Source organism: Cucumis melo, chromosome 12, assembly GCF_025177605.1.
Source record: "Cucumis melo cultivar AY chromosome 12, USDA_Cmelo_AY_1.0, whole genome shotgun sequence".
In the NCBI taxonomy this organism is placed as follows: domain Eukaryota; kingdom Viridiplantae; phylum Streptophyta; class Magnoliopsida; order Cucurbitales; family Cucurbitaceae; genus Cucumis; species Cucumis melo.
The window spans coordinates 9,672,298-9,691,070 of NC_066868.1; the positions used below are offsets into that span (position 1 = coordinate 9,672,298).

General features: G+C 38.3%; 1 pseudogene; it reads left to right on the top strand.

Annotated features, from left to right (window-relative positions):
* Positions 1–14,761: 14,761 nt before the first annotated feature.
* On the top strand, positions 14,762–17,440 carry LOC127144144 (uncharacterized; annotated as a pseudogene).
* Positions 17,441–18,773: the final 1,333 nt, after the last annotated feature.

The window sequence follows — 18,773 nt, forward strand, 5'->3', positions numbered from 1 at the left end:
AAGGTAATGCATGTAGAGTTATACATATACTTTCATGAGAGCGTACCTGACGAGCGGCAAGGATCGTTTCAGCCATAAGGACACAAAACACAGACTCACATTATAAGTCAGTCTACAGAACCTAAAACTTAGGCTCTGATACCAACTGTAACGACCCAACTTTTCCGGACTAAGCTGAGGTCACTACCAAATACCAAAACCCGACCATTCAACATAAAATTTAAAACGGACCAGATACGATTCATTAAAACGTTATAAACCTTACAAAAGACAGTTTCGGGCCCTATTTTAAATAATTCAAAAAAAAATCACAAAATAAAAAGTCACAAGATAAAATGTCAAGTCACCAGTCCAAAAATCACAATCAAAATATTCTGACAAAATACATAGCGGAAGCGAAAAGAAAACCAGACGTGTCCATATGGCCTTCACGCATCCTTCCTGCCTCTCGTCGGTCTGCCCCTCGCTGTACCCCTACCTGAAAAGTTAAAGAAGGGAAAGGGTGAGTATAAACATACCCAGTAAGGGACCCACTACTGGGCCCGTTAGGGAACAACAGTTAACTTCCTATTCGGGGGTACCCTACATAACAGTCTAGTGGTTCCGTAGAACGCACATATCAGTCTAGTGCTCCCGAAGGATGCACATATCAGTCTAGTGCTCCCGAAGGATGCACATATCAGTCTAGTGCTCCCGAAGGATGCACATATCAGTCTAGTGCTCCCGAAGGATGCACATATCAGTCTAGTGCTCCCGAAGGATGCACATATCAGTCTAGTGCTCCCGAAGGATGCACATATCAGTCTAGTGCTCCCGAAGGACGCACATATCCGTAAGGCACACTACCCCATAGATGAAGCTAACCGTTACCCCTCAGTCCAAATTAAACTGTCTACATCAGCTACATCCCAACGGCATTCATATCACAGTCCCGCCATAGGCTTTGTCAGTCAGATAGTATAGGTTTAAACATCTACACCCTCAGTTGCTTTACGCATTACCGATTCGCACACCAATAGGGAAACCCTAGGTCCAATCGACTAACCAACCAAAACCGGACTCACTGTCCTTCCCCGTCCAAACTTCATGAACCACATCCAGACCAGTGTTTAATACATACTAAACCGTAACTTTAAGGTCCATCAACATATAATTTCAATCCACAAATAGCAGTCACAGTATATTTTCATCAGACAAAATATAATATCAGTACTTAACAGTCAACACGCATACAGATATTCAGTACAGTCACTAACGTGTAATTCCCTGTGGATTACTACGGTTTTAGCCTGGACTCGGGGTCCAGTAGTAGGAAAACCCTTACCTGAAACTCGGTTATGCCCCTCGATCGAAATCTACGCTCGACAGATCCACCTAACGAAACATGAAAGTTTTAGTTGATGACTTTAGTAGAAGTCGTTTAAAAAGATCGGAAGCGACATCCGTTGACTTACCCAAGGAATGGAAGCTATCTCCAACCAGGCCTACCGCGAGACCCGAGAACCCAAGTGTCAACTCTGAACTACCTTCAAGGGAGAAAAGTAGGGCCATAACTTATTCCAATATTCAACTCTAATCGGATGTAGCAACATTAGAGAATTCATCGAAAACAATCCTTACCGAAGACTCACCGTGACCCGGAGCGGAGGAAGGAAGGCTTAGGTGGCTTGGTGAAAAAGGAGCTCGGCTCGGCTTGAAGGCGCTCGGCTCGGCTCGGCTTGGCTCGCGGTTCGGCTCGGCTCGGCTCGCGGCTCGGCTTACTCGGCTCGCGGCTCGGCTCACTCGGCTCGCGACTCGGCTCACTCGGCTCGTGGCTCGGCTCGCTCGGCTCGACTTGGACAAGGATGGCGGCTCGGCTCGAACAAGTATCGCGGCTCGGCTTGGACAGGGATTGCGGCTCGGTTTGGGCAGCGATCTCGGCTCGGCTTGGACAGCGATCTCGGCTCGGCTTGGACAGCCGGCTTGGAGCCGATTTAATCTTCACACTCCCGGCGGCGGAACGCGGTGGCGATGGCAGAGATGGATTGCCCGGTTTCTTTCGTCGACGACGGCTGACGTTTTACCACCAAGGCAGAAACGGCCGACGGCTGGCCGTGCACGCAGAACTGCGAAGAAGAGTAGTCGGGGACGGCCGTCGCTGATGCCTCCCGCCGGTGATGTGCGAACACCGAAGTGGACGGCCGACGAAAGCGCGCGGGCGACGTCTGAGTGCCGGATGAAGAAGCCGAAGAGAAGAAGACGAAGGAGAAGAGAATGAAGGGGAAAATAGATGGCCGGCGGCGTGCGGGAGAGAAAACGGAGATGGAGGGGGCTGCGCGCGCGAGGAGGAAGAAGGAGAAAACGAAAGAAAAACGGGGGGGGGGGGGGTAGGCGGCGCGCGGTTAGGGTTTTGTTTTAAAAAAATTTATTATATATATATATATATATAAATCTTAAATAATATATAATATTAATAATTTAAATTAAATAATAATATATATATATAAAAATATAAATAATAATAATAATAATAAAGTAATAATAATAATATATTTATAATATTAATATTAAATAAATAATAATTTATTTTATTGTTTTAGAAATATCACTATTTCTATAATATTAATTTATAATAATATTTATAATGTTAATATTATAACAATTAAAATAAATATTAATAATAATAATAACATCAATATTATACCATTAATATATCAATTTGCACTTTAAATAAAACGAGAAAAATTTTACCTTAAAAAATTTCGGAACGTTACATAAATACATATATAAAGAATATTATATACTTAATTTCCAATTTCTTTTATTCCTTTCATATATATTTTTTTAAAAAATCCAAATAAAATATCGAGTTTACACCTTATCCCCTACTGGTCATGTGATTTGAACTATTGGAGCCATGTGGTAGTGTGCGATTTATGGGGAATCCGCACCAAGAAGTATATAAATAGAAGAGTTTGGAGAAGGTGTAAAGTCACAAGCGAGACTGAAATTGAGAAAGAGAAAGACAACAAGTTTTTGGAGCTAAACGCGTTTAAGGTTTAAGAGGAATTTGACTAAGCGCCTTTAATTCCAAAAGGATCATTTCTTTTCATGTGAGTGGTTTTTCCTTAAATGTTTGAAACAAAATGGTTTCCAACTTATGTATCAAATCTTTGGAGCACTATCACTGATTTGATTGGAATGATTTGTTGTTCTTGAAATGATTTTGAAATGATGATATATTTGTTAACGAATTTATGAAAATATGTTCATAGAAGTATTTAGATACCCATTGCGATGAAAATAACTTATACTTGCTTTGTGTTCTAGTATAAGATACCCTGTGTTTCCTTTGTGTTCTGGTATAAGATATCTTACACTTGCTTTTTGTTTTGGTGTAAGATGCTATAAATTGCTTTATGTTCTGGTGTAGAATGTCTTATACTTGCTGTGTGTTATGCTATAAATTGTTTTGTGTTCTTGCATTGGAAGGCGTGTTATGTGTACTTGGAATATGCTGAATGCGTTGAGATTATTTCGTACAGCTGCAACTGGTGACGAGAGGACTTGAATAGGTTCTCAATTGACAAATGGGTATAAAATGATATTTTGATAAATTGAGGCTTTGCCATTTATGTTGAAATGATTTACGTGAAGAAAAAGGGGTGTTCTAAGAAAAAACCTTTTGCTTTGAATGATGTGAAATATTTATCTTAAAATGATTTATACTTTGATATTAACCATTTTATTTACTCACATTATGAATGCGAAAAGAATCTTGAGTTATGACGCCGAGTTTCATAAATATAATTCTTTATGAAAATCATCTTAACAAAACACCCATTCACTAGACGTGTTGTCTAACATTTCAAATGGTTTGCATTTCTTCCCCATGCCCCCTCCCCCAAGTAGTGAAACACTTTCGGTGTTTGACTAGCCACCTTGATTGCCTGTTGTGCAACTAGTTACTAGATGCATAATATGCCGACTTTATATCAATTATTTTCTTGTATAATTAAACGCACAGTGCATATTTCAGAAATTAATGTATAATTACTTCCTCTAGCTTTATTTTTTTATGCGTTATTTTCATTTTTATTTATTTACTTGTTTTTTTTTTCTTTACCCTAAATCTAATCCGATAAAGGAAAAACTTAGTTGGAGGTTGCATTGGGTAGAGATTTATTTCCAATGATCCGCACCTCATACAACAAGCAATTTTTATTACTATTATTATTATTATTATTATTATTATTATTATTATTACTACTACTATTATTAGTATTACTATTATTATTATTACTACTATTATTAGTATTACTATTATTATTATTACTACTATTACTATTACTATTATTATTATTACTATTACTATTATTATTATTACTATTACTATTCTTATTATTACTATTACTATTATTATGATTATTATTATTATTATGATTATTATGATTATTATGATTATTATGATTATTATGATTATTATGATTATTATGATTATGATTATTATGATTATTATGATTATTATGATTATTATGATTATTATGATTATTATGATTATTATGATTATGATTATTATGATTATGATTATTATGATTATGATTATTATTATTGTTATTATTATTATTGTTATTATTATTATTGTTATTATTATTATTATTATTATTATTATTATTATTATTATTATTATTATTATTATTATTATTTAATAATTGCTGCAATTATTATTATTATTATTATTATTATTATTATTATTATTATTATTTAATAATTGCTGCACATCAATTATTAACCTTCACTATTGTCTTCACAGTGGTCCAACAATAATTGATAATACAAAAGATTTTTAGAATGGCCGACAGGACAGGACCCCTATTTTGGCTTTTTCTAAGAATCTTTTCTTTTTGAAAATTAAAACTAGTGGGACAGGACCCCCACTATGGATAGAAAGCATTTTAAAGAAAGTAGAGTCGATAAATGTGATATGTCTGCTGTTTGTCCTTTTCTTCAAAATGAAAACTTGTTGGAGAAGATAATGACGTCACCCGATTGTCTTCTGCTTGGCATGGAATATAATTTTTGATAAATTAATTAATTACTCTCTTTGTAGCGCACATGCTCCCAGTTTGGTCTTACTACAGCTTCCCGCCTGGCTGCCAATGGAGCGCCCGTAGGCCCTGCTACAAAAATCGAAATTAACTTCTCAAAAATTCTCCTGGAAATAATCCCATCCAGAGTTATTCCTTTCCGCTGCCTGCGTTGCCTGAGGCTGGTGAATCCTCTGCAAAAGTGTATCATCTCCATCATGGAGTCTTCTCGTTCAAATATTCCTTTTGAAGAAGGTTAAAATCAGCAGACTGTTGAAGCAAGGATAAGGTTGGAATACAATAACCTTATCTAAATAAATGCGAAGAAATTTAAATAAATTAATTTACATGAATTTACAATAATATACATAAACACTTGAAATTCACTTGAACTGCCACATAATCGGACTAATAAGGTTGAGTGTCCAAAAATGGGTCGTTGATGTCGAGGCCTTCGTATGGGTCATAGTCAAGGTCATCGACATTATTGACGGAGGCTGGAGAAACGTCCTCTGGTAAATCGTCGTTATCATCTGAGAGGTTTACAACGACGTTGTTGACAACAGAATTGAATTCTTGCTGAGTGCTTGCTCCGACAAGGGTTGACATACTGCGTTTTTGGTGAGGAGGAAGGCTTCGTCCTCTTGCCTAGTCATATCTTGGAGATGGATATTGGCTTTAAACCAATCCTTGATCTTGTTGACTTCAAGATGGGAGTAATTGAACTTTTCCCACCATTTGATCCTGAGGGATTTACTCAGGGCTTTGAAGTTTCCTGAAGGTCCTAGCTGGAAATTCCAACAAAAGATCCAGGGAATTTGGAAATACAAAGCAAACCTAAACGTCTTTGAAAGAGGTGACGAATAGATACTTTGTTGAAAAAGGTGGTACGAACGTTGAACTTCTACCGGAAATATTTCCTCGGAGAGTCCAAAATACATCCACCAATTTTGAAACCAGTTTGGGAAGTGCATTTTGTAAGCTTGCTTGCAAAATGTCACAAACCAAGAATGGTTGTAAGCATTGAGCCAAAATACAATATACCATGCCTTTGTATAGTCACGGTAATTGTATGAGGGTGGTTTGAAAGGGTGAGAGAATTTTCTTCCCACAAACATCCCCTGTTTCTAGTAAGATGGAGTGAGAACACGAAAAATTCTCAACTTTGAATAAATGATCTTGGAGGGATCATTTTTATCTGGGACATGAGTAATTTCAGCTGATTTGGAGTCAACTAAAATGTACTCGTAGAAAGTCCTGGTTTTTGAAAGATCCTCGGGCAAGAAATTGAACCCATGAGGAAATATTTGACTACAGACTTCTTGGACAGAAGGTCCATCGAATTCTGGTTCTATAGTTAAATTAACCATTGTGGTTTTGGTGAAATAACCATTAATTGGAGGTCTTGGCTGGAAAATCTTGGGCCTGACGATTTGAGAATACGAGGAAGGATTCCTCGGTATTGCAGACCTTGAGGAAGAAGCGGCCGGGGAAGCGGCACGCTTATTTGGAGTTGTTGGTCCAGAGGGACGCAACAATGCAGTTGAAGGAATAGGGGGAAGACTCGAAGAGTCTGATTGAATGGTCAAAGTTCTTTGAGCAGAACCTTGTCGTCGCCTGGAAACTTGCTCGAACTGCAAGTCCATGGCGTAGTTTTCTGCACTCATAGGTGACGGTGCAGAGGATTGACTTGGGAATTCCTTTCTGGAAGGAGTAGTTCCTGAGGAGGAAGCTACTGATTGAGGTGGTTTCAATGAGCTATTATTTTGATTGTCTGGCGGCGGTTGCCGCTGGTTCGGTGGCCGTTGCCGGACAGGAGGTGGTTCCATTATGCTGAGAATTCAACGCTGAGGGGGTTTTCAAGAGATGTTCTCTTGAGAGGTAATCAGCAAGTGAATTCTCACTCCCTTTTATAGGCTCAATTTTGAAATCAAAGCAAGATAAAATTGCTTGCCATCTTGCAAAGATTTTCTTGGAGATAAGATTCTTGACATCTTTTTCAAAGATGAATTTTCTTGCCTTTGAGTCAGTACGAACAAGAAATTCCTTGTTGATAAGACCGCCTTGAAATTTTTGAACGGAGAGTACTATTGCCAGAACTTCCTTCTTGACGGTGGAATAGTTTCTTTGTGCACTATTCCATATTCCCGAATGATAACGGACAATAGAAATTTTTCCGTTAAGTTCCTGTTTGAGAATGCCTCCGTAACCAATATCGGATGCATCTGTATCAATAATGAGTTTGGCCTGTTCATCTACCAGAGATAAGCATGGGATGCTTTTAGCCAAAGATTTGATTGATTGGACTGCTCGAGTATGCTCGTCCGTCCATGGCTTTGGATTCTTTTTTAGTCTGTCATATAATGACAGACAAATTGAGCGGAGATCGCGGATGAAATCACCGATATAATTTACGCAACCAAGAAATCGCTGTAGCTGCGTTTTGTCTTGTATTACATCTGGAAATTTATCCACGAATTCCAGAGATTGTTGGATTGGCTTGATGATTCCTTGATTAATTTCATAACCTAAGAATCTGATCTTTGTTTGAAACAACTTAATCTTCGGTTGGGATACCACAAGACCGTTGGATTTGATTACATTGAGAAATACTCGTAGATGTTTGAAATGCTGATCCACTGTGTTGGAAAATACCAAGACGTCATCAATATAGACTATTGTGAATTCTTGATATTGATTGAAGATATCATTCATTATCTTCTGGAATTCGGAGGGAGCGTTCTTCAATCCGAATGGCATGACATTCCATTGAAATTGTCCGAATGGAACATTGAAGGCCTTCTTGTAACAGTCAGAAGGGTGGATCTGAATTTGCCAAAATCCAGACATCATGTCGAACTTTGAGAAGACCTTTGCTAGAGCTATTCTCTTTAGCAAGTCTTGACGATTAGGAATTGGGTACCTAATCCATTTGAGAACTTTGTTGAGGGGCTTGTAATTGATGACAAGCCTTGGGACACCTCGTTCCTTTTCGGCCTGATTGTTGACGTAAAAAGCCGAACATGACCATGGGCTTTTTGATGGGCTTATTAGTCCTTTGTTGAGAAGATCCGTGATTTCGTCCTTATAGACTTTGACCAGATCTTTATTCATTTGAATAGGTCGGGCCTTTGTAGGAATTTGGGCCTCTTTGAATCCGTCCTCATATGGCAATGTTACCATATGCTTCTTTCGATCCCAAAAGGCATTTGGGAGACTTGAGCAAACCTCCTTTTCGAGTTGCTTCTAGAAGTTTTTAATCTTCGATTGAATTAGTGGCTTCTGAATTTCAATAGCCACTTTACAGGCCTTGATATCGTCTTGAAGGAATTCGATATGTTTTTCCTTCCTGGCAATTCTGTTGATGAATTGACGAACTTCTTCTTCAATATTGGAGATATACTTAGGAGTTACTGGATGAGTGAACTCAAAAGTAATTTCTTTGTCAAATTTCCTTGAAACTATACCCTTATCAGTAACATGAAAAGGATATAATTGGGTTAGGAATGGGGTTCCTAGGATGATTCCTTCATTAAGGTTTTTAACCAAAATGAACGTATTGACTAAACACACATCTCCTTTGCAGATGTGTACTCTTGATAGTTTGAACTGGATGTTGAGAGGATTTCCACTAGCTCTGGATAAGGATTCCTTAGTTTTTTCAAAATACCTAGAAGGGACAAGTCCTTCTTGTATAACGTTTTGATCTGCTCCTGAATCGATGAGAGCTAGAGTTTCAAGCTGGAAGTCTTTGACTTTAAAGACTATTTTTGACATCCATTTTTTATTATGGACTTTGCTAATACTGTTGATTTTGCCCGAGTCTTCTATCAATAGTGCTTTTCCCGCGATCTTTCTTTCAAAATCGTTTCTTGAAGTTTCTGAATTTTCTTTCAGAACCTGAGACTCTTGAAAGGCTTGAAATGCATTTTCAAGGTAGATGAGTCGTTGTTTATTTTCAGCAACTTCTCTTTTGAGGGTCTTTACCTCATGATGAAGATCTTCAACTTGAATGGGCATTTTTGCTTCGCCCTTGACTCGATTTAGTATGTCTTGATATGAATACATAATCGGATTTTGAATTGCCTTTTGAGGCGCTTGCTCTTCTAAACTTTGCTTCAATTTGAGGAGGCAGGTTCTTTTTGCTTCTTCATCAGGGATCTGCTCGATGAGGTCAAAAAGAGTTTCCTGATCCTTGGTGATGACATTAATGTGGCCAGAACACTTACCAGCACATCGTCCTGTGCAGGGTATTGCTCCTTCGTCATCGCTTGAGTCACTTTGAGAGTAGAATTCCTCTTCAGAAGAGGACCCTTCTTCTTGAAGAATATTGATATAGTCTTCCTCCGATGAAGACTCCGTTTGAGATGAGGTATCATCATCCATTCTTATGGCGTAAAGAAGGGATTGCTTTGTCTCTTCATCTATCGTTAGGGCATTGATTTTATCCTTTAAGGGACAACGGTTTGCATAGTGACCTTTCTGATTGCATTTGAAGCATATCGTATTGGTCTTCGAAGAGTATTTCTTCTTGACTTTGCCCTTGTAGTAATGATGCCTTCTTCTTTGAGGAGACTCTTGATCTTTAACCTTGCCTTTTCTAAAGATTTTTTTGGAAGAGTACCTTTTCTTTTTCTTCTTCTTCTCTTCCTTTGGTCCTTGAGATAGGCCATATTGTTTGCAGAAGGTGCCCAGTTCTTTCCTATAGTCAGAATCTTTGATCACCTTCGTCGTGTGATTATTCTCTGTGCAGAGATTAACATTTATCATTTGAACTGTAGATGAAATATCTCCATAGGTGAGATTGGCCCAATCTATCTGTTGATTGACGGAGTTGGCTGTCATGGTTTGATAGAACTTTTGAGAGATGTAGTGCGGTAATCCTTCGACAAACTTTTGTTTCCAGATATCAGCTCCACATGTCGTCAGGGTATACAGACGTGCCATGAACGTGTCTTTATACCATTTGTATCGGCTCATCTTGTGACATTTTAGTCCAAGCAGAGCTTCTGTTGCTAAATTCAATGAATTTGAGTACTCCCGATGAAATGTTTGGTCATCGTATAGAGTAATTGATTTACCATATCCGGTTCTTCAACTTGGATAGGAGTAGAGGTATTTTCCGTTTTGACAACTGTTCTCGTAGCAGTCAGGATCCGTTGTCTATCCTACTCCGTCAGCAAATTGTGCCACCAGCTCCTTAGGTTTCCATTGAAACCTAATATGAGGATTTGAGCTGTTTCATATGTTGATTTTTTGGTGCTGTAGGCTGTGGCGGCTAGCAGCATTTCTTGAAACGTATTCATCATTTGAGCTTCAGAATATCCGTCGATATTCCAAGTGATGAGAGATTGACCATCATAAGTTCGTTTCTCATGATGTAGATCGTCCCATCCTAAGTCAGGAGGAGATGGTTGGGGATAATGATTCTTCATGTCTACCCATTGAGCTACAGGAAGTATTTTTGAGTCAGACGCTTGTGGCAAGGAACCTTTCTTGATCATGTTGATTCCTTTTGGTCCTTGCCCTTCCGTTGCTGCTTTCGAATCTTTGTTGAGAGAAATAGCAGCAAGGCGTTTGTTGATTTCAGCAAGATAATCTGAAGCATCTTCTTTGAGCTTGCCGATGTTAAAGCTGTTTGGCTGAAAGATCGGTTGATTTGGGTTGATTTGAGGGATTTCGGGATTCTTATTTTTTAAAGGAAGTCCCGGATTCTCAATCCGTTCTACTGTCTTGGAGACTGTAAAAAGGATCTTGTTTGTGAAGTTGAGCTGATGTTGGATATTCTTAATTTCACGAACTCCAACCTTTTGGACTTTATCCTCATTGATTGTTTTGTAGGGAGATGAAATCATTTTAATGGCAGGAATTGCTGGATGAGGGAAATAAGCTTCTTCTTCAGGAGGGTAATTAGAAGCTACTTCTTTTCCACTGGCTGTAACCCAGACAGTTGATCCCTTAATCATGGCAATTTGGCCATCTGCTTGTAGTTTCTTGACAAGAGCTTTATTTTTTGCTCTTTCCAGCTTTAACATGCCTTCAACGAAGTCAGGCATGGTTAGGAATGGCTTCCTTGTTTCAACGGGAGCCTTGATCCATTGATCGATGTACACACTATAATGTTCTCTGAAACGTTCCTTTTCGTCAGAGATAACATTAATTTGATTGTAAACTGGTTCCGATCTTCTTTCCATATCGGATTGGGTAGGAGAGAGGGATCCGTCTTCCTTCTCATAATGGACATCCGGGATTGTGTGCGAGAAATCTACTGATGCCCTGATTGATTCAGATCTTCTTAAAGTATCTCTGTAAGAAGTTTCCGTTTTGATTGAAGACGTGCTTTGACGACTACTCATTATCTCACTTATTCTGGGATAAGAGATTCCTGTATTGAATTGGACTTCGACATTTCCATCAGGAAATTCGGTAATTGAGGCTTCTGTGCTGCTTCTTTTGATGGGAGCTATTTCTCCTTGTAGCTTCCAAATGGGATTCTTTGTTAATTCGTCCCATTTTAAGTTCCTTGGGATAGTCATGGATGACTTTTCCACGTTGACTTCCATGAGCATGGTATATCCTTTGGGTGAGATACCCAGTGCTTTTGGGGATAGATTTGTATGCATTAGTTTGAAGTAGATGCGGTATGAGACTGCAAAAGGCAGTGATCCATCCTTTAGCTCGAGTCCTTGAGAGTGAACATCAAGACTTATGGTATCCATGATGTTTTTGTCTTGAAGGGAGACTGTGAGGCCTGGTCTACAGTTGAAGTATACTGGTCCTTGCTCCAGATTTGATTGGACGATCCCTAAGAGAGAGAGAGTAAATCTAAGATGCCTCTTGTCTCTAAGAGCAAGGTAGACAAGAACATCTAACCCTTCTCTAAAGAGAGGTTTTAAGGCCACTTGGACGCATCCTATATGAAGGTACTTGAACCTTTCTCTGACCTTGAGGAGAGTTTCTTCAGGTAAGAGTTTGATTGCAGTGAATTCATCTTTCATTGCCACGTTTTCTTCAGTGATGACGATAATGTCTTGCTGAGAAAAATTGAAGGTATTGATCTTGTACACTTGGCTGGCCTCTAGTTTTGGGATAGACCAATTTTTGAGTCGATTTTCAACCTGAGCCAGATGGGCTTCGGCTGTATTATGTTTGGCAAGAGCCGTTGAAAGATCATCTTGGGATCTTGAATTTGAAATTAAAGAAGAGTAAGAAGAGGAAGCTGTTGCGTCAATGATCGTGGGAGAGTGAGGGGAGAGCTTGGAAAGTAGTTTGGAAAGCATGAGAGGGAGAAAGAGAATCCTTCGGATTATTGATGATGAACGTTGATCCCTTAAGATATTATTTCTTTATATGAAAACGGATTCTTGCCTAAATAGTAATAAGATTTTCGATCGATCAATCAACTCTAAACTTGAATATCCTCATGGTTTTATCATGAATATTAAAAGAACTTGTTCTTATCTTGAAGGTTCACCACTCCTTTATCAAGATTTCCAGAACTTATTCTTTAAATTTCATGTTTCAAACCACTGAATAGACTAAGTCGAGGAGAGATACCCAATCTTATTACCCTTTAAACTGAATCAGAAAACATAAAAGAAAATAATTACCAAAAGAGATCTTAGAACATCATCCTTCCTCCTCCGGATTCAGAGGGGAGTTTACTCCATAGAGAGAGAAAGAAGAGAGAGAAGTAAAATGAGCAACTACGCTCTGATACCATTTAGGGTCGGATGCCAACTGCTATTTATAGTGAAAGATAATAATTAATAATTGCTGTAATTATTATTATTATTATTATTATTATTATTATTATTATTATTATTATTATTATTATTATTATTATTATTATTATTATTATCCTTTGAAAGCTAAAGTGCAAAGTCTAGTTAAAGTCGGTTGGTTGAAATTCAAGAAGACAGGGGAAGAGCCTGATGTCAACCAGAACCCTTTACCAAATCATGAGGGTCCCGCCATAAATGCGGTTGACACGTTCACGCAAAGACATAAGAATAGGGTGAGCGACGTAACTACTTCAATGAAAATGCTTTTCCAAATCCTCCATAGAGCTGGATATTTGTCACAAAGGTTTAACAATAATGACAGAGAGAAGATTGGATGCACCAACAAGGAGCAGTGTTTATTCCATCCAGAGACAAATGACCATTCCATTGAGGATTGTTGTGAGTTCAAGAATGAGGTGCTAAAGCTAATTGACGCAAAGATTTTCTTGATAGGACAGATGAGCATGCAGGAATTCGAGGTTAACATGATCAATAATGCTTCATCTAATGAGAAAACTTCAAATGAGACGACATCTATGTGGAAACCATTAGTCATTCATTATGAAGAGATGCCAAGTATTATGTCTTATATCAAAAAACCTAAAGCAATGACTGTTGAAATACTAGGTCCTTTTGCTTATAAGGATAACCATGTCGTTCCATGGAAGTATGAATGTCAGTTCATCACAGACAATGTCGTTTCTCCAACAGTCAAAGGAATAACTCGTAGTGGAAGGTGTTATACACCAGATAATTTAAAAGGTGTCTCAAAAGAGGATGAAGTTCGACAATGTAAAGGCAAAGCTATAGAAATGGCAGTTGAAGATGATCTAAATGATCTGAGCAAGGTTTTTACTGAGAAGACCACATTAGTTGAGAAAGAGACAGATCATGAAGTTGTCTCCAAAGAGAAAGCCTGTGAATTTTTTAAATTAATTAAGCAGAGTGAGTATAAAGTGATTGAACAATTACATCGTACCCCAGCTCGTATATCGATGTTGTCATTATTCATGTACTCTGAACCGAACCATAAGGTTTTGTTGGATATCTTAAATAGAGCCCATGTAGGACATGATATTTCAGTGAATGCATTTAGTGAAATCGTGGAAAATATAACTGCTACAAAATGCGTTTCCTTTACAGATAAAGAAATTTCCCCTGAAGGTACTAGACATACTAAGACATTGCACATATCCATGAAGTGTAAGGACCATCACGTGGCGAGGGTCCTGGTAGATAATGGTTCATCTTTAAATATAATGTCGAGATCCACATTGATGAAACTCCCCATAGATCCATCGTACCTAAGACCAAGTACTATGGTTGTAAGAGCCTTTAACAGTGCACGTAGAGAAGTAATCGGGGATATAGATATCCCATTAAAAATTGGGCCTTCCACTTTCAACGTTTCATTCCAAGTGATGGATATAAATTCCTCATACAGATGTTTACTAGGATGACCTTGGATTCATTCAGCAGGGGCAGTCCCATCTTCACTGCACCAAAGGTTGAAATTTAGTGTAGAAGGTGGTCAAGCTATTGTCTATAGAGAAGAGGACATGTTTGTAACGAAAACATCAACACTTCCTTATGTTGAAGCAATAGAGGAAGCTCTAGAATGTTCTTATAGATCGTTTGAAATTGCTAATGCTACTATCTTTCCAACAGGAGGTTTGAGTATGGATCGTTATGTGTCTAAGACATTCTCTAATGATTGCAAAGACAATGATCAAAAGTGGTTTCCAAATGCACAAGGGATTGGAAAAAGATAATCAAGGGGACTCAGAAGTGATTTCTCTTTCTAAAGCCAAGGAAAAGTTTGGTTTGGGCTATAAGCCAATAGCTTCTGAATGGGAGAAGGTTCGAACAAAAAAGAAAGAAAAGAGAAGCGCGCTCCTTGTAGGACGCGAGATGAAAGAGGAAAGAATAAGCATACCTCATTTATCTGAGACATTTAAGCCTAGAGAATTGTTGTTTGATACCGACAAGAGAAAAAGACGTAAAGGAGATTCTGAGATCTCAATTGCTGTTGTCTCCGAGAATACTATTCTGCCTCATCCTTTGGTTCATCAGTGTCCGCCAGGATTTGAGTTGAACAATTGGGAGATCAAGAAGACATTGGAAGTCACTAAGGGATCGTAAAAGTAATAACTTTTCATACACCCTCTGACTATGCCTAAGGTCACAGAATAGTTTTTCCTTTTGTAATAAAGGCATCTTTTTATTATTTTACAAAGTGGCGTTTTAATACCTTAGTCATTATGTACTTCCTTTTATTTTTTAAGAAATGAAAAATGTGATTCTATCCTAACTATTGTGTCTTTTCCTTTTGCTTCTCGCTTTTCGCCTCTTGGTTCTTTTACCGACGCAATTTAAGATCCATAACAGGAGCACCAGAGTGGAAGGTGACGTCGATGACGCTGTTGATTTCGAAGTTCCAATTTGTAATCTTGAGCAAAATATTGAAGAGGGTGAATCTGATATATCACCTGAATTACGAAGATTGATAGAGCAAGAAGAAAAGAAGACTATGCCATATCAAGAAACTTTGAAGGTTATCAATTTGGGAACACTAGAAGAAGTAAAAGAAGTGCGAATTGGCACTTTGGCTTCGGAACAGGATCAATTAGATCTGGTAACCCCACTTCACAAGTTCATAGATATATTTGCATGGTCCTACCAAGATATGCCCGGTTTGGATACAGAGATTGTAACACATCAATTACCACTCAAGCTAGAATGTAAGCCTATACGACAAAAGCTTCGCAAATTGAAACCTGAAATGTTGATCAAGATCAAGGAGGAGGTTAAAAAGCAGTTTGATGTTGGATTCTTAGCAGTAGCAAAATACCCAATTTGGGTGGCAAACATTGTCCCATTTCCAAAGAAGAACGGAAAGGTTAGAATGTGTGTAGACTATAGAGATCTTAATCGGGCCAGTCCTAAAGATAACTTTCCTCTTCCTCACATCGACGTGTTGGTAGATAATATTGCTGAGTTTTCCACCTTCTCATTTATGGATGGATTTTCAGGATACAACCAGATCATAATGGCTCCAGAAGATCAAGAAAAAACGACATTCATCACCTTGTGGGAAACGTTTTGCTATAAAATAATGCCTTTTGGGTTAAAAAATGCAGGAGCAACTTATCAGAGAGCGATGGTTACATTATTCCATGACCTGATGCATAAAGAAATTGAAGTTTATGTTGATCATATAATCGCCAAATCTAGACTCGAAGAAAAGCACATGGTTACCCTTCGTAAGCTTTTTGAGCGATTGCGAAAATTCCAATTAAAGTTAAATCTAGCAAAATGCATATTTGTAGTTTCTTCTGGGAAGTTATTGGGTTTCATTGTCAGTCATGAAGGCATCAAGGTGGACCCAGACAAAATCAAGGCGATAGTGGGCTTAAGGCCACCAAAAACACAAAGGGAGGTTAGAAATTTTCTAGGAAGGTTGAATTACATTGCACAATTTATTTCATACCTCACTCAAACTTGTGAGCCAATTTTAAAATTGCTTTGAAAAAATGAGACTTATCATTGGAATGAAGATTGCCAAAAAGCTTTTAACAAAATCAAAGATTACTTGCAAAGCCCTCTTATCCTCGTCCAGCCAACTCCAGGACGACCTTTGATCTTATACTTGATAGTGAAGGAGGGGTCAATGGGATGTGTGCTAGGACAACATGACTCTACTTGAAAGAAAGAGCAAGCTGTCTATTATTTAAGCAAGAAGTTCACGAATTATGAGTCAAAGTACTCATTGTTGGAAAAAATATGTTGTGCCTTAGCATGGACGACTCAAAAATTAAGACAGTATATGTTGTACTATACTACATGACTTATTTCGAAAATGGATCCTATAAAATAAATTTTTGAAAAACCATCCTTATCAGGAAGGATAGCTAAGTGGCAAGTGTTGTTATCAGAGTTTGATATTGTTTACATTACTAGAAAGGTCATAAATGGTAGTGTGATTGTTGATTGCCTAGCTGAATTGCCAATTGAGGACTATGAGCCCATGAAGTTCGACTTTCCAGATGAAGATGTCATGGCGCTAATAAATACCTCACTGAATACATGGACAATGATGTTTGATGGAGCCACGAACGAAATAGGATACGGTGTGGGAGCAATTTTGATGTCTCCCGATGGGAAGTGGTACCCTTTAACTGCTAATTGATATTTCGATTGCACCAATAATATGGCTGAGTACGAGGTATGTAGTATATGAGTGCGAATGGCATACAAAATGAAAATAAAAAAGTTACGAGTCCTTGGGGACTCTCTGTTGGTTGTACATCAGCTGAATGGGGAATGGGAGACGAGGGATGCTAAATTGATCCCTTATAACGATTATATCCGCACAATAGCTCAAACTTTTGATTCAATAATGTTGAACATGTCCCACAGGAAAGCAATTAGGTTGCAGATACATTAGCCACTCTTTCTGTCATGTTTAATGTAGCTTACAGTGAAGAAGTTCAATCTATAAGGATGGAGAAGTATAAGACACCATCCTACTGTATGAGCCTTGAGCGAGAACCTGACGGTAAACCTTGGTATCATGATATTAAGCACTAAATCGCATATCGGGAGTATCCACCAGGGGCATCAAAAAATAGTAAGCGCACCATTAGGAGGTTGACCATGAAGTTCTTTCTAAATGGTGAAGTATTATACAAAAGAAATTACTCTACTGCGATGTGTCGATGCTTTGGAAGCGGAAAAGATTTTGGAAGAAATTCATGAAGGAGTGTGTGGGACACACGTAAATGGACACAAGATGGTGAGGCAAGTTTTACGTGCTGGTTATTTTTGTTGACCATTGAATTAGACTACATCAAATATGTGAGAAGGTACCATAAATGTCAAATATACGCAAATAAAGCGCATGCTCCAGCCTCTCCATTGCATGTGTTGACAGCTCCATGGCCTTTCTCCATGTGGGGTTTGGATGTAATTGGACCCATTGAGCCAAAGGCATCAAACAACCATTGATTCATTTTGGTAGCCATAGATTATTTCACGAAATGGGTAGAGACTGCTTCATATAAAAGTATCACCAAGTAGGCTGTTGTCAAGCATACGAAAGGACATTATATGTCGGTATGGTTTACTTGAGCGCATCATCACCGATAATGGAAAAAACCTGAATAATAAATTAATAAAGAAGTTATGCAGTCACTTCAAGGTTAAACACTCTAATTCCACTCCTTATCGCCCTAAGATGAATGGGGCAGTGGAAGCAGCAAACAAAAATATCAAAAAGATTCTCGAGAAAATGTTGGTCACTTATAGAGATTGGCATGAAATGCTACATTTCTCATTGCATGGATATAGAATATTAGTTCACACATCAACAACGGTAACCTCTTTCTCACTAGTGTATGGTTTCGAAGCTGTTTTACCTCTTGAAGTTGAGGTGTCATTGTCACACCCCCTCCCGGACTTCCTGCTACCTTAGACCGAAAGATGGCGTGAAGTCGACGAACAACGCTTTTCTGTACCTGTACTGTCGACTCTGCTTAAAACTTTCATGTGATGACCTTGCCAATCTAGTATATAAACTATTATACATGCAACAAAACAGAGCGGATCCTAGGCTAGTCAAACACATACATGAAGTGTACCTCAAAATTTATCGATTTCACGAGTAAACCTAAAGACACCTTAATCAAAATATAACCAACAAAAATTTACACAATTACAGCTCCTAAATCTTATACAAATTGTGGAGTATCTATAACATACAAGGGTGTATATACATCATAACACAACAGACTCTATGCCCAACTCAAAACATGTACTGGCAATCGATAATGGAGCTTCAGCAGACTAAGGAAGTCTATCAGGCACTGGGAACTCGATCTCTACTTGGAAAATGGGTAAATTTTTTTGGAAAGGGTGAGCTATG